This window comes from Rhamphochromis longiceps, linkage group LG23 (assembly GCF_057381845.1).
Source record: "Rhamphochromis longiceps isolate RC_006_pf linkage group LG23, R_longiceps_female_GT1.1, whole genome shotgun sequence".
Taxonomy (NCBI): Eukaryota; Metazoa; Chordata; class Actinopteri; order Cichliformes; family Cichlidae; genus Rhamphochromis; species Rhamphochromis longiceps.
Genome location: NC_140578.1, coordinates 36,259,633 through 36,274,117, shown reverse-complemented (window position 1 = coordinate 36,274,117; position 14,485 = coordinate 36,259,633). Strand labels below are relative to the sequence as shown.

The 14,485-nt window shown below is 38.7% G+C and overlaps 1 long non-coding RNA gene across 1 annotated transcript in view; it reads right to left on the bottom strand.

The window, feature by feature from the left end:
- The window catches only part of LOC146642502 (uncharacterized), a 501,695-nt gene extending 490,493 nt beyond the window's left edge, over positions 1 to 11,202 (bottom strand). The window contains exon 1 of the long non-coding RNA XR_014909668.1: positions 11,159 to 11,202. This is a non-coding gene — a long non-coding RNA (uncharacterized LOC146642502). The remainder of the gene's footprint in view (positions 1 to 11,158) is intronic.
- Positions 11,203 to 14,485: the final 3,283 nt, after the last annotated feature.

The window sequence follows — 14,485 nt, the reverse complement described above, 5'->3', positions numbered from 1 at the left end:
TTGACTTTTGGGACTTTACTGCTGTCTTCCTGCTCATGAGATTTTTCTCATCCAGTGAGTAGCTCTGCTGTCAAATTCTTGGATTTGTTGAAAAAAAATCTTACTACCACTGTTATAGCAATGTATTTTGATGTATATTGTTAAATTTATGATGTAACTGCTAGAAAGACCAGGAAATAACATGGAGAAAAATGCCCCACTGTAAGATAAATGCTGATTTTTCCATTAATATTCCAATTAAGTGAATATAGGAGAAGCGCTTCTTGATTTTTAGCTTTTACTCCATAACCCAGACACTGACTACATTGCAAAGGCATCCAAAAAAGGGCTGCACTAACCTGGGAAGAAAATGTTTCCTGTAAGGCAGAAGGGAAAGAAAAGGAACACGCATTTAAAGAAAGCTCTTAAAACATTTTGTTATCCCAACTGGGTCTTGATCAATTTGGCAAAGACACACAAGAAAGAAGGTCAGACACCAACTAGGGAGAAACAGAATGATGAAAAAACCCAACATTGTCATCCCTTATGTAGCAGGTTAAAAACTAAGGACAATTTTCTTGAAGCATGAGATCCCAGTACACTTTAGACCTATCTACACCCTCAGACAAAAACTGGTTCATTCCACGGGCAAAACTCCCGAACACAAACTAAACAACGCAGTGTATGCTGTGCAGTGCACCAAGGAGTACTCAGACCTCTACGTTGGAGAAACCAAAAAGCAACTTCATAAATGCATGGTAAACATTCGGTGGTGTGAAAAGGTGTTTGCCCTCTTCCTGATTTCTTATTTTTTTGTATGTTTGTCAAATTTAAATGTTTAAGATCATCAAACACATTTACATTTTGGACAAATATAACAGAAGTACCAAGGTGAAAACCACTGCTGAGCAAAAACAACACAAAGGCTCGTCTCAGTTTTGCCAGAAAACATCTTGATGACTTTTGGGAAAATACTTTGTGGGCTGATGAGACAAAAGTTGAACTTTTTGGAACATCTATCATCTTACCAAGAATAAAATATGGTGGTGGTAGTGTGATTTTGTTGCCTCATGACATTGGAAGACTTGCTGTGGTAAATGGAACCTTGAATTCTTCGGTCTACCAAAATATCCTGAAGGAGAAGTCCAGACATTCGTGACCTCAAGCTGAAGCACACTTGGGTTCTGCAACAGGACAATGAACCAAAACACAAGTCCACAGCTAAATGGCCTGAGAAATACAAAATGAAGACTTACTAGTCCTGACCTGAATCCAATCAAGATGCTGTGGTGTGACCTTCAAAAGGCGATTCATGCTCAACACCCCCCCCCCGCCCATGTGGATGACTCTCCAAAGATGGGTGGGCCAATCACTTTTTCACACAAGTCCATGTATATTTTTTTCCCCCTTAAAGATAAACACCTTAGTTTGGAAACAGCATTTTGTGTTTGCTTATCTACGTTATCTTAGTTTAATATTTAAATGTGTTTGATGGTCTGAAACATTTAAGGGTGACAAAAATTAAAAAAAAACAAAAAAAAACAGAGGGGGCGTGGGGGGGGGCTGTACATCTACATCTAAAGGATAAAGGTCACTCTGTCAAGGATAGCACTGCTCACATTTTGGACAGAGAAGACAAATGGCATCTTTCACTCCTTCAAACCATCTATGTCCACTGTGAATGACCATCTTTGAACAGAGGGTGTGGCTTATGACACCAACTGTGTGCCACCTACCTACAATGTAGTTTGAGATCCCTTCCTAGGTGCCTTATTGCCCATGCACATCTTGTTTCAGGTGATCTCCCATTATAGGGTGAGGCTGTCTCACGATGGTTTCACTCGAAACCTCTACTGTTAATGACCCACACGTTTCTTCACACCTTGGCACATGTGATGAGCCACATGATCAATAGTGGTTCAACTGACCTATTGAGGGACAACTCCCACTAGGGATTAAATACCTGGGACTCTCCACCATATGGTCTTAGAACTGAAGAAGCTTCTTGGATGAGAGGTGAAGAAGCAGAAGTCCAGTCGCTTTCTTTCCACGCTCCTTAGACTACCATGACCTGGATGACTGAGAATCTACACAGACATCATACTTCTGTGTTAAATCTTCAGTGTAGGTATTCCATATCTTACACCGTAACCTGACATGCACCTCCGCAGCAACTGCCATTTCCTCCTATATGTTTCCTGCTACTGGCATACCACACACAGGCACAAATGCTTGCAGTGGCCTTTGCCACTGAGTAGGCTACAATGTAAACACTACATATATTTCAGGCATGAGTATAAATTAAACTTTAACCTCAATTATCCAAATTTGCAATGCGAAAGAAGAGCCTTGTATTGTATGTACAGACCATCCATCCACCTTCTCCCACTTACCTACAGTTCGGCTAGTAGAGACCCAAGACAAGAGTATAAAATAAAACCTGAGATGGACAGTTTTTAGAAAAGTATTTATTTGTTCCTTATGGGAACACTAAAACAGGTGGGCATCATGAGGAGCAAGAGGAAATGATCATTCAAATACAGGGATTAAAGTAGACATTTTCTGACAAAAAGGTGGTGCGTGAGTCATAGCACAGTAGCAAATTCCATGCAACGCATGATGGCATTTACAAGACTATTTGGCTTTCCTGTTCTTTCACTCCTGAGAGATGGAACACAGAAACATCCAAGTGTTGCACTAAAAAGAGCTTCAAATATCTTCAGTGCATCTTAAGCAAGTGGTTAAGGGGTAGGGCAATCTTACCAGTGCTAAATGTCAATGGAGAAAAAAAAATGCATTATGATGTAAGTGCAAAATGTGTTACGGAAATTGCTGTTGTTAATATGCCATTTCATAATACTCGACCTGCTCCTTCTGCTAAACTGGGCACTGGGGGCTTTACCTTTCTTTTGCACATCAGTTATCTAAACCGATATTTGCATCTAAACCAGTTTGCAAGCTCCAAGGGTGAACAATTGGCCCAATATGGAAATGCCAAAAATTACAGTTCCTCTAATGGCTACTTGAGGATGGCTCAGAAAAGCAAGTCAATTTCCAAAGATTCCCATGGTAACATACCCAGTTTAATAGCATTAAAAAGCATTTTTACAGCCTAGTACAAAAAAGTTCTTGGCTGCTATGGATAGTTTGCACTTTCATTGCAATTGTACACTGGAAATTATAGTACCTTATTAGACTGTTGTCCAAACGGTAACTGCTGGTTTGTTTGTTTTTTTCCATTTCTTTTTTTGTTGAGTTCAACCACCTCTTCGTCTTTCACCTGTGTAAGGCTCTTTTCCTGTGACCCCACTCAAGACTGAACGTGCAACCAACCATAAACTCATAAACATGGAGCCCTCAACTCCAGTGGGGATCAGAAAAATCTTGACATAAAAAAAGAAAACTTTCTACAGGTACAGTGAACACTTGTTTGGCTGTCATCCCAAGGTTGCACTACCACTGAAACCGCCAGCATGGTGATACAGACTGTACAGCAACTGTGACAACCAAAGTTGAAGTCAGCTCCCAGTGACAGAAGAGCAGCGAAGGCTTCTCTCCAGAGGTAGTGTAACCACTGTCAGGTATAGGCAGGATCCCATTACCATCCTCATCCATCTCCTTATTCACTTCCTTTTCTTTGTAGTAAGAGGAAGGGGGGAAGGATATAAGTAAGCAGAGATTGACAGAAACAGATGGTCCCGTCTCAACAGAACTATGGTCACTCTCCATCTAACAGTCCTCCCAATGGACCTCACACAGAGACTCAGCTTGGGCAAAGTAATCCCTGCTCTGCTTATGCTGGCCAATCTCTGTGCCCAGTCACAGTGTGATTGACCCTCGAGCAGAGGCAGCTTGCCTGCTGAGGAACCCTGCCAGGCACTGTCTTAAATGGCCAAAGTTATCTTACGCCACTTCTTCATGTCCCACTCTGGCATAAGCTGATGTTTGCTTTATAGAACTGTTGTAATAGAAAGATGCCCTTCGAATTTGATGAATAAAAGTGAGGCTTTTTTAATGAAAATATGTTTTTATAAAATGTGCAACTTTGATATAGAAGTCTGTTTCATATCATCGTGGTATGTTCAAAGCCTCTTTTATTGTGTGTGCTGCATAGGGAATATTCCATGCAGACAGTTTGGATTTAAGTGCCAAAATTTGTATAAAACGCATTGTTTTCATTTTTAATATTTAATGAGCTTTCATAAATCTTACATAGCATGTAGTTTCAAACTGCTCACATTTGTGCCAGTTGCAGTTTAGCATTTCTGATGTTTGGGAAGCAGTTTGCATAGCTGAGAGGCTGGTCTAATCCTCAAACTTAAAGACATTAATATGACTGACCCACTGAAGTATTTGTACAAGAGGAGGATGACAGTGTAGGTACTAGTGTGCCTCTGCAGAAAAGAAACTACTGGTAAGGGTTAATAATTATTGTTAATAAATGGTAAATTAACATTTTTTTTTATTGTTAAACAAGTATAAAGTAGAATTTTACATTTCAGTTAATAATTAGGATATAGAAATGTATATGGATGGTCTGATAAGGAACGAAAACTATAATTACAATGTAAAATGTAAAGGGTTCCCGACTGTAGTTGATATGCATCTAATGGCATGCCTGAATCTAAATTAGAGCCAAACTAATTGCTAGTAAGCTTACAAATAGGAGTAAATAAATTGTAATTTGTACCTGGCTTGGTTGGTAAAATGACCTTGGCAGAATAAATAAATAAATAATGACAACAATTCAGGCACATCCCTGTGTCAGTATCTAGGCTGTCCTAGATACTAATATAATCGTAAAGCTGTAATATTTGATATACATCAGAGCTACGGTTTCATTTTCATAACACCTTTAAATAAATGTAAATAACAAGCAATAGTAGATCATATAACCAGTTACTCCTGCAATAGCTGAAAATTACATATTGTTTCAAGATTAATGTTTTTAACATGCTATTTTTGTTTCTCTTTTTGTTTCCAAATGTCCCTCTTGCACAAAAATAGCACATCACTTCTGACACACTTTCTGTGAGAAGTAAATTACATTAAAATTACATTTCTGATATGTTAAGTCTAGAGTTTTGTTAATTAGCAATTCATATATGGCACTAATTGCCAGTGGAAACAAAAATTGCATTCTGATTACAGCATGAAAATAATTTCTAAATAATTTCAAATAATTGGTCTGTTTCATGATACATGATACTTAGCATAGATTAACCTACCTTGCTGAACGCTATCTTGGTCTTGCACATTGAAAATTCAGTTATGTGACTATAAGAAAAACATGCTGTAGTGGTAAGTGATACAGTTTGCTAGTATTTAAGTATATTATTTGTTGCATTTTGTTGTTACAGCATTTTGTATGATATTTAACGTTAGCTGACTTCTTCTGCCTCTTTACACCTAAAGCGGTGGAAGAAAAAGAATCGGTGATACATAAAGTTCACTGGGATTCAGTGTTGTTTCTGTCACTAAAAAAAGCTAATGGTAGGTCTGCTGCGTTTTTTAAGAGAACACATTTGCTGTAAAAGTATGAAAGACTTTATACTTCTGTGTGCTGACACAGCAGCACAAATTATTCATTAAATCCAGCATCGTGTCCTTCATTTGATTTTGTCTCCTGGTTTTCTTGTGAGAATGTGTTTGCAGCTCTTTTTAGTGTTGTTGTGGACTGAACAGATTGATAATGTTGTGTTAAAGGAAAGAATAACTTTCGTGTCTGAGAGACTGTCCCACTGTTAGTGTTACTGAGTTAGCTCTGTGGATAAACAGATTGATTTGCGTAACCCAAGCTGTCTCTCCCTCCTTATGTGTGTCCCCAGGCCCCTTCCAACTGCTGCCTGACTCATTATTTAATAAAAAGACTGTGTTTTCACCACACTTACCATCCCAGTCTGTGTCCCTGCCACAAAGCAAAAGGAGAGTATGACAGGCAGCATGCCAAAACAATGATTTTTTTTTTTTAAGTGAAGATCACAGTTGCTACTTTAAAGTAACCAGCATTGAGCTGCCCTTTGATTTAATTTATTCCTTAAATAAAAAGATTTTGGAAACACCCTTTGTTTTAGTTTTTTAAGCTCTGCAATCAGTGATGCTGGAAATGCTACAAATTGTTTTACCACAAAGTCATGATGGCCTTTAAATGGAGATTTGAATGTATCACCTGCCGTTTCAAACCTTTTTAGCACATGCCTCTGTTTAGCTTATGGGATATACATTTCCAGTTAGATTATGTGATGTCATACTGGAGATATTTTCAGTCTATTTTAATGTCCATGGGTTTCTGACTTTAGGCAGTGAAATGATTTGCATCTAAGAAACAATCCTTTCATCATGTAAGTTTGTCCAGTTACTGTTGAATTCTGAAAATGAAGGGACTATGTGAAAATGTATTAAAAGTAAACTTTTTTTCATAATATTGTTGAATTAAAACAGTAAATCTTAAGTAACACATTTATTGTGATATTCCAAATACATTGTAGCTTCATAAGGAGAAAAAAGTATTAAAATTGTGTCACTGAATGTAGCAGTCGCTGGATGATCTACAGTCAACCATTACATTTACTAACTGTATCAGAGGAGATTGGATGGAGGGCATACAAAGCTTCAAAAAGCACTAGGATTAAAAAGATCTTTTTCTAACCTCAAGAAAAATGAAATAGTGAGGTAGCATAAACACTACAGTTTTTCTAATGGCCCGTTGAGGTTGTTGCACAACTTTATAGCAGTTAAAAAACAATTTATTAGAGCTGCACCAATTGCAGTTTTCTCCTTTAAGATTTACGGTTTTCTCAAAGTGTGACCTGTTCGTGCCAGTTTCTACTGACTCAGATTTTCTTTTTAAGAAGTACCAAACCTTTGCCTTTCTTAGCTTCTTTAAAATATTCCTATTCGGCTGGTGTAGGGTGATTTAAGTATCCGTGTAGGTTTCATTGTTACAGATGTGTTTGTGGTGGTCCATTCACGGTTTGGTTTGCAGAACTTTGTGTCTTCACTCTCAGAGAGGAGTTGCCAAGCTTCCATGTTAGCATATGGATGAGAGTGCAACTATTTGCCCATGTAGCTGTGCGTGTGTTGTGCATGAATGAAGCTGATGATTGAATGATCAAACATAATGGGGCTGACAGGTCACCGGTCAGTGCAGAGAATGCTGGAAATCAACCAAATCCGCTCCCTGGTCAGCCATTTGGAGCAACTGTATCGTTTTTAGAGTGACTCAGAAAAAAAAAGTCTGGTGCCACATTATGAATTAGTGATGGTAAATTTGATTCTTTTTACTGAATCGAGTTTTAATGAGTCACTCACCAAAGTGAATCGGGTTTTTTGAGTCATTTGATTCACTGAGTCAGTTGACCAGAGAGTGCAAAAAATTTACATTTTCACTCAAACTTAATTTGTTTCTCTTTTCATGTAAATCCTACTGCTAAGATGAGAGATTCTAAAAGAAAAAAACTATTTTATAGAGCAAAAAAGAGCAAAAACATTTCTAAAATTAAGCAATTTCCTATCAAAATTGCTTAATAAACATTTATTTATTTTTTTTATTATTAGTATTTTCCTTAAATGTGTCAAATATATATTTTCTCATCTAAATGTCCACTGAGCTGTGAGCCAGGGGGCGGTAATGCGCCTTAACATTCGTAGCCAACCAAGAAGAAGAAGAAGAAGCTGTGAGCCAGGAGGGAGGGGGTTAGTGAGTCCTGAGTGATTCGTTCGCTCTATGATTCAGCACAGGAGGGAGGGGGTTAGCGAGTCCTGAGTGATTCGCTTATGCTTACGATTCAGCACAGGAGGGAGGGGGTGAGTAGCTCAAATGTGCTGTTAGCATGTTAGCAAAGCGATGCTACTGTGAACCGAGGAGCTATTGTCTTGATGTGAGCTTCTACCCAGGGTTTTTTCTTCCAGTTCAGAGCAGAAATTTTTTTGTTAAGATACTGGATGTTGTGTTTTTCTCCACAATTTTAATTATAAGCTAGATACATTGCTGCTAACAGCAACAGGGATGAGTCAGTGAGTCAGTTGGGCTTGTGAATCATGATTCATGAGTCAGTAAAGTGATTCTCGAGTATTGAACGATTCGTTCATGATTCGCGCATCACTACTATGAATTATTTTATACCACATATGTATCTCTAACATCGCTAACAAAGCTTGCTAGCATTTGCTAATAACTTAAATAGTAACATCCTGGAAGCTAAAACACTAGTACTGAGGTTGAGAATGTGGAGTCCAAAACTAATGGGTCATGTCAGCTATGTCCATCTTTTATGTACAGTCTATCTTCACCAAGCGCTGTGAGTGTTGAAAGACTGGCAGTGCTCAACCATTGAAAGGTTGAGCACTGTCATCATCAAGTAAATAATGTAACTTGATAGTTTTATAGGAAAAGTTGACTATATAAATGATAAATCCCTACCAATGTATTTACAACTTGCCAAAAAAGATTATTAGCGAGGTTTCCTGCTCGCATATGTTTAATTGTATGGAAACATATTTTATAGGAGACAGGGTTATTCACTTTAATAAAAAAAAAAGGGTTACATATTTGCTTTTCTTTTTGAAAACCTTTGAGTCTTATAAAATCATTAATTTTTCAGGCAAAGCCATGAGACCAGGCCACTAGAGCTAATAGTTCATTCATCAGTTTCAGCTATTAAGCTATCACTCTTAAGATAATAAGAATTTTCCACTTGTTATTTTCACACCTTTGGAAAAAACTTTCAATGTTAATGCACCCACCCGTTTCCTGGCCCCCGTACTCCACTTCTCAGTAAAGTCATTGCTTGGAAGTTCATCTATAGCAATGTGACAATTTTTGGATGCTCATAATTTTGTAATCTTATGGTTTTTGACAGAGGTGCTTAGAGGCTTATTACAAAAGGTTGAAAACAGTGTGAAATGATCAAAATTCAACTATTGTTGTTGAACTTGGCTACCCAAGTGATGCTAATTTCCTAAATTCCACAGCTGATCTCTTCAGTTGGTCTCCAGTTACACAGCGAGTCTCTCAAGGTGATAGACAAAAAAAAAAAAAATCTTGGCTTGAGGGATGCACAAACAAAGCTTTTCCTTTTCTTTTTTTTTGTGAGGGAAAAAAAAGTTTTGTTATTGGCACAAATTTAAACATATAACATCTTTTGACCTCCATTTGGCCTTAAACTCAAACACAGTGAGATTATTTTCTGCATGTCTGCACAGGCATGCTAGAAATTGTGTGTACTGTATCTGCACACAATCATACACACAACTGCTCTCTTCCGACCAATTTAACTCACACAAAGCTGAGCTAACTAGTAATCCCTGTTTTCTCCCTGGGGCTGTCTTCACTTTGCACTTGTCTCCGTGAATTATTGGAGGCCCTGCCTTTTCTTTGCAGGGTTCCATTTATATCAAAGTGCTTAAAAACAAATGTTTCAAACAACAACAGGTCAGCTCCTACCAAAAGCATTTTTTTTCTGATAACCCAAAATCAAAGTGACATCAAAAAAGTGTTTAACGCAGTAAGCATCCACTTGGTCCTGACAATTTTGCAACCATGGTTTGGCTGACTTCCTTTTGAAAAACTGGACCTTCCCAAGTAGTTAAGAATATAAAGCAGTGTAAATGTAAAATATGTCCTTTCTCATGAAAGTCAAGTGTCCATATTGCATGAACGATACAGAACAGGCTTATTATCAATCTGTGCCATGTTCTCAGACATAATGTCAAATTTTTTCGTAGTTCAGTGACTCTCCAGTCAATCAACGGCCAAGAGACCGTGAGCCATGCCCAGCAGGCAGCACTGTATCTGTGCAGCCGTACAGTTCAAACTGTGAAAGCTATAGCTGGCCTGCTGTCAGGTCAAGAATCTTTTACAGCCTTATCTCCATCTTACATTTTTTTTTAGATGCCACACCGCCATTAATTATGATCTCGTGCTGAATATGCTCAAGCGATGTAAGCAATTTGTATGGAGCTGGAAACAAAACGCAGCCGTATACATCTGCTTTGCATGTGAAGGCCTTGTAATGTATTGTGCTTAGTCTGAGTTTTTGTGCAATGAGTATGCAAAATGATGGGAAGCTCAAGGGATCTTAGAGGTTTCAGGGCAGAGCTAATTTAGGCGGGGATGTTCATTTCAGTGAACATTAATTTTCATAAGAGAGATCTCGTTGTGCCCTTCTCTTTTATTTAGTCATTTGTCTTCAAGTGTGGATGATATGAATGAAAGCTGTAGGCAGAAAACTTCTGTCTTAAATACTTGAAATCTAACAGGTCATTGGCAGCCCATCTAGGCTGTGGGTTTAGTTCCTGTCCACCACTTTTTAACAATGGAAAAGACTGGAAAAGATTTTAATAAAAAACTTAAATGCCAAAATGTGTTGTACTTCATTTGAATTAAACATCTAGCATGCATTTACAGTAAGGAAATTCACTGTCTACAAAAAGAGATAGATAGATAGATAGATAGATAGATAGATAGATAGATAGATAGATAGATAGATAGATAGATAGATAGATAGATAGATAGATAGATAGATAGATAGATAGATAGAGAAACCCTTTTATGTTTCTGTACTGATTAATCCTCTAGTATGTGCAAGCACTTCAATCAAGATTATGGTTTTCATGGTAATATATATTTATCATTCTTGTCCATTAATTTTCAAAATGACAGTTTTCCAAAAAAAAAGCAGATAAAACAGTAAAAGCAAATGATTATTTTTTGATTAAGTCGCCAAATTGCAGTTATTTACTTGCATTCCTGAACAGAAAAAAATGGTTTTAATGTTAAAAAAAACTTATGTTGATCTGGCTGTTGAGAATGTTTCCAGCTGGTTCTAAACCTAGTTCTTAAAACCTAAAAGGGGACCAATAAACATGTTTTAGAACTTAGTGCTGTCTGGATTGGGTTTTTGATAACAAGTAGAAAAGCCCACAGATGTGAAGAAAGTCACAATACAATACAATGAAAATCTTGAAAACTGCCAGGACTTTATTTTATACAGGTACCATCTTTCACAACTGTATATATAGAAATCTGGAAGATGATCTTAAAATTAAATTAGCATGAGGCGGAAAGTTACTCAATGCCTCACCCTCACCCTTACCTCATAGCTGGTTATGATGCTCGAAAGAGGGATAGTGACAATACTGACCAATATACAGTAGTGTGCAAATGTTTTGAGCCAACCTCCCCATATGGAAAAGATATATATAAATCTTATAAAGTTTGTATCTGTCTTGTGTGAGACTTGTATGAAAAGAATATAAGAGTGAAAACAGATATAAGATCCCTTGAAAATTTATATAAGGAAACTTGTATGTTTTGGATACTTACTAAAACAATGTATGAAAGTAATGAGAAAGTGGCCACTTTCATGAGTAAATCCTGTAAGCCTTATATGATTTACTCATGAAAGTGGCCACTTTCATGAGTAATCACATATAAGTTTTTACTATCTCTTTTCCATATGGGTCATTTCTTTATATTTTCTAAGAAAATGAGAAAAGGGTACATTGTTCAATGAAACGTGCAAACAAAAATGAAAATACAATATATAAGGCAAAAGCCAAGTTTGTACAATTCTAATGAGCTTGAAGCGTCAATATTTGCTGTGACCTATTCCTCAGCACAGTTATCTTCAAGAATAGTTCTTCAGGCTTCTTGAAAGACATTCTAAGCTCTTCTTCAGATGTTGGCTGCCTTTTGTTCCATTCTGTGTCAACATTATCCCACACTTCTTCAATGATTTTGAGGTTTGGGCTCCGGGTAGGCCAATCCATGACTCAGAGTCTTTGTTTGTGTGTTTTTCTATCCATGTATGTTTTTAGTGCATTGGCAGTGTGCTTGGGATAACTGTCCTGCTATTAACCTTTTGCCAATAGGAAATTTTTCTGATGGTATTGCATTTTGGCTCAAAGTATGTCATTCCAGTGATAACGCCATCAATTTTGACATACTGAAGATAAACCAAAATAGTTATTCTGTAATTTGACATACCTCAGCCCGATCTCTCCTTAAGAATTACTTAATTTCTGATAAAGCCTCAGTAGACCTATCAAATGCATTTCCCAGAGCCTCAGTCATGTACAGTGTTGGCCATGTTATTTTGAAAAAGTAATTAGTTATCGTTTTTAGTTACTTCTTCAAAAAAGTAGATTCTAAAAGTAATTAATTACTTGAAAAGTAACTATTGCGTTACTTAAAAAAAAGTTTAACCCTCTATAATTGGCCATTTTTAACTACTTTTGATTTTCCCTCTACATTTCACCTTTAAAAACTATTTATTTTGCCTTGTTTGGTATCATTCTTTTCAGCACAACCTCACATGTTGTTAACACAATTGATCTAAAATCAGACAGAAAACATAAAATCAGAGTAGAAAAAGTTATATTTTTTTTACCGTAACAACCACAAACATGTTTAATGAATCATATTTCATTAATTCAAATATAAATTGCCAATTTTAAAATCCTACACACAAGTTTTGCAAACAACGTTATTTGCAGCCATTTACCTTTTACGCCTTTTTTAATAACCATTTCAAACTATTTACACAATAATCAGGTGTTTTGCATTCAATAAGATGCCACACAAATTATTTGGGCCACTCCAAAAATTTCGGTCCACTATAAATCAGAATCAATCAGAATCAGAATACTTTATTGATCCCTGGGGGAAATTATTTTTTGTTACAGTGCTCCATTTTAAACCAACATTAAGACAAGACAGACAATACACTAACTAAGAATAGTACAATATATACATATATATACATACATACATACATAAGTCACTCATAAATAAATAGTTGGAAAAGAAACATGTGTAGTTGTAGCAGTAACCAGTGTGTTAAGTGGATGCGTTGTACAGGGAGATGGCCACAGGCAGGAATGATTTCCTGTGTCGTTCAGTGGTGCTTTTCGGTAATCTCAGTCTCTCACTGAACGTGCTCCTGTGACTGACCAGCATGTCATGGAGTGGGTGGGAGGTGTTATCCAACATTGTCTTTATCTTGGACAGCATCCGCCTCTCCGACACCACCTTGAGGGAGTCCAGCTCCATCCCCACAACATTGCTGGCCTTACGGATTAGTTTATTAAGTCTGTTGGCATCTGCAACCCTCAGCCTGCTCCCCCAGCATGCAACAGCATAGAGGATCGCACTGGCCACAACAGACTCATAGAAAATCCTCAGCATTTTCTGGCAGATGTTGAAGGACCTCAGTCGCCTCAAAAAATAGAGACGACTCTGGCCCTTCCTGTAAAGTGCTGTGGTGTTTTTAGCCCAGTCCAGTTTATTGTCAATGTGTACTCCAAGGTATTTATAGTCCTCCACAATGTCAACACTGACCCCCTGAATTGAAACAGGGGTCAAGTGTTTCCTGGTCTTCCTGAAGTCCACGATCAGTTCCTTGGTCTTTGCCACGTTGAGCTGCAGATGATTCTGCTCACACCACGTGACAAAGGAGTCGACCACAGCCCGGTACTCTGTCTCATCATCCCTGCTGATGCATCCAACCACCGCAGAGTCATCAGAAAACTTCTGAAGATGGCATGTCTCTGTGCAGTGGCTGAAGTCTGTGGTGTAGAGGGTGAAGAGGAAGGGGGAGAGGACAGTCCCCTGTGGTGCCCCTGTGTTGCTGATCACCTTGTCAGACACACACTGTGGGAGACGTACATATTGTGGTCTTCCTGTCAGGTAATCAACAATCCAGGACACCAGAGAAGCATCCACCTGCATCGCTGCTAACTTATCACCCAGGAGGGTCGGCCTGATGGTGTTGAAAGCACTGGAAAAGTCAAAAAACATGACCCTCACAGTGCTCGCCGGCTGGTCCAGATGGGTGTAGACACGATTGAGCAGGTAGATGATGGCGTCCTCAGTTCCGAGACGAGGCTGATAAGCGAACTGACGGGGATCCAGGTGTGGTCTTACTATGGGTCGCAGCTGGTCCAGGATGAGCCTTTCCAGGGTCTTCATGATGTGGGAGGTCAATGCCACGGGCCTGTAATCCTGGGGGCCACTGGGACGTGGCGTCTTTGGTACAGGGACGAGGCATGATGTCTTCCACATCACCGGGACCCTCTGCAGACTCAGACTCAGCATAAACAGACTCCACACAGCTGGGGGGCACAGGTCTTGAGGACAAGGGGACTCACTCCGTCTGGTCCAGCAGACTTGCCTGAGTGAAGTCTCCTCATTTGCATCTCAACCTGGTATTGAGTGAAGGTGATGGGTGGGGGAGGGGTGTCAGGAATCTCACAGAAGGCAACAGCGCCATGTGAAGAGAGAGGCTGGCACAGTGGTGTGGCTCTGGATTCCAGGCTGACTGCAGGTGAGGTTGTGGGGGTGGGAGCAGACACTGTGGTGTCGAATCTATTGAAAAACAGATTCAACTCATTGGCTCTATTCTCACCTCCCTCAGTTCCCCTGCTGTTGGTTGGCCTGAATCCAGTGATGGTCTTCATGCCCCTCCACACCTCTCTCATGCTGTTCTGCTGGAGTTTCCACTCC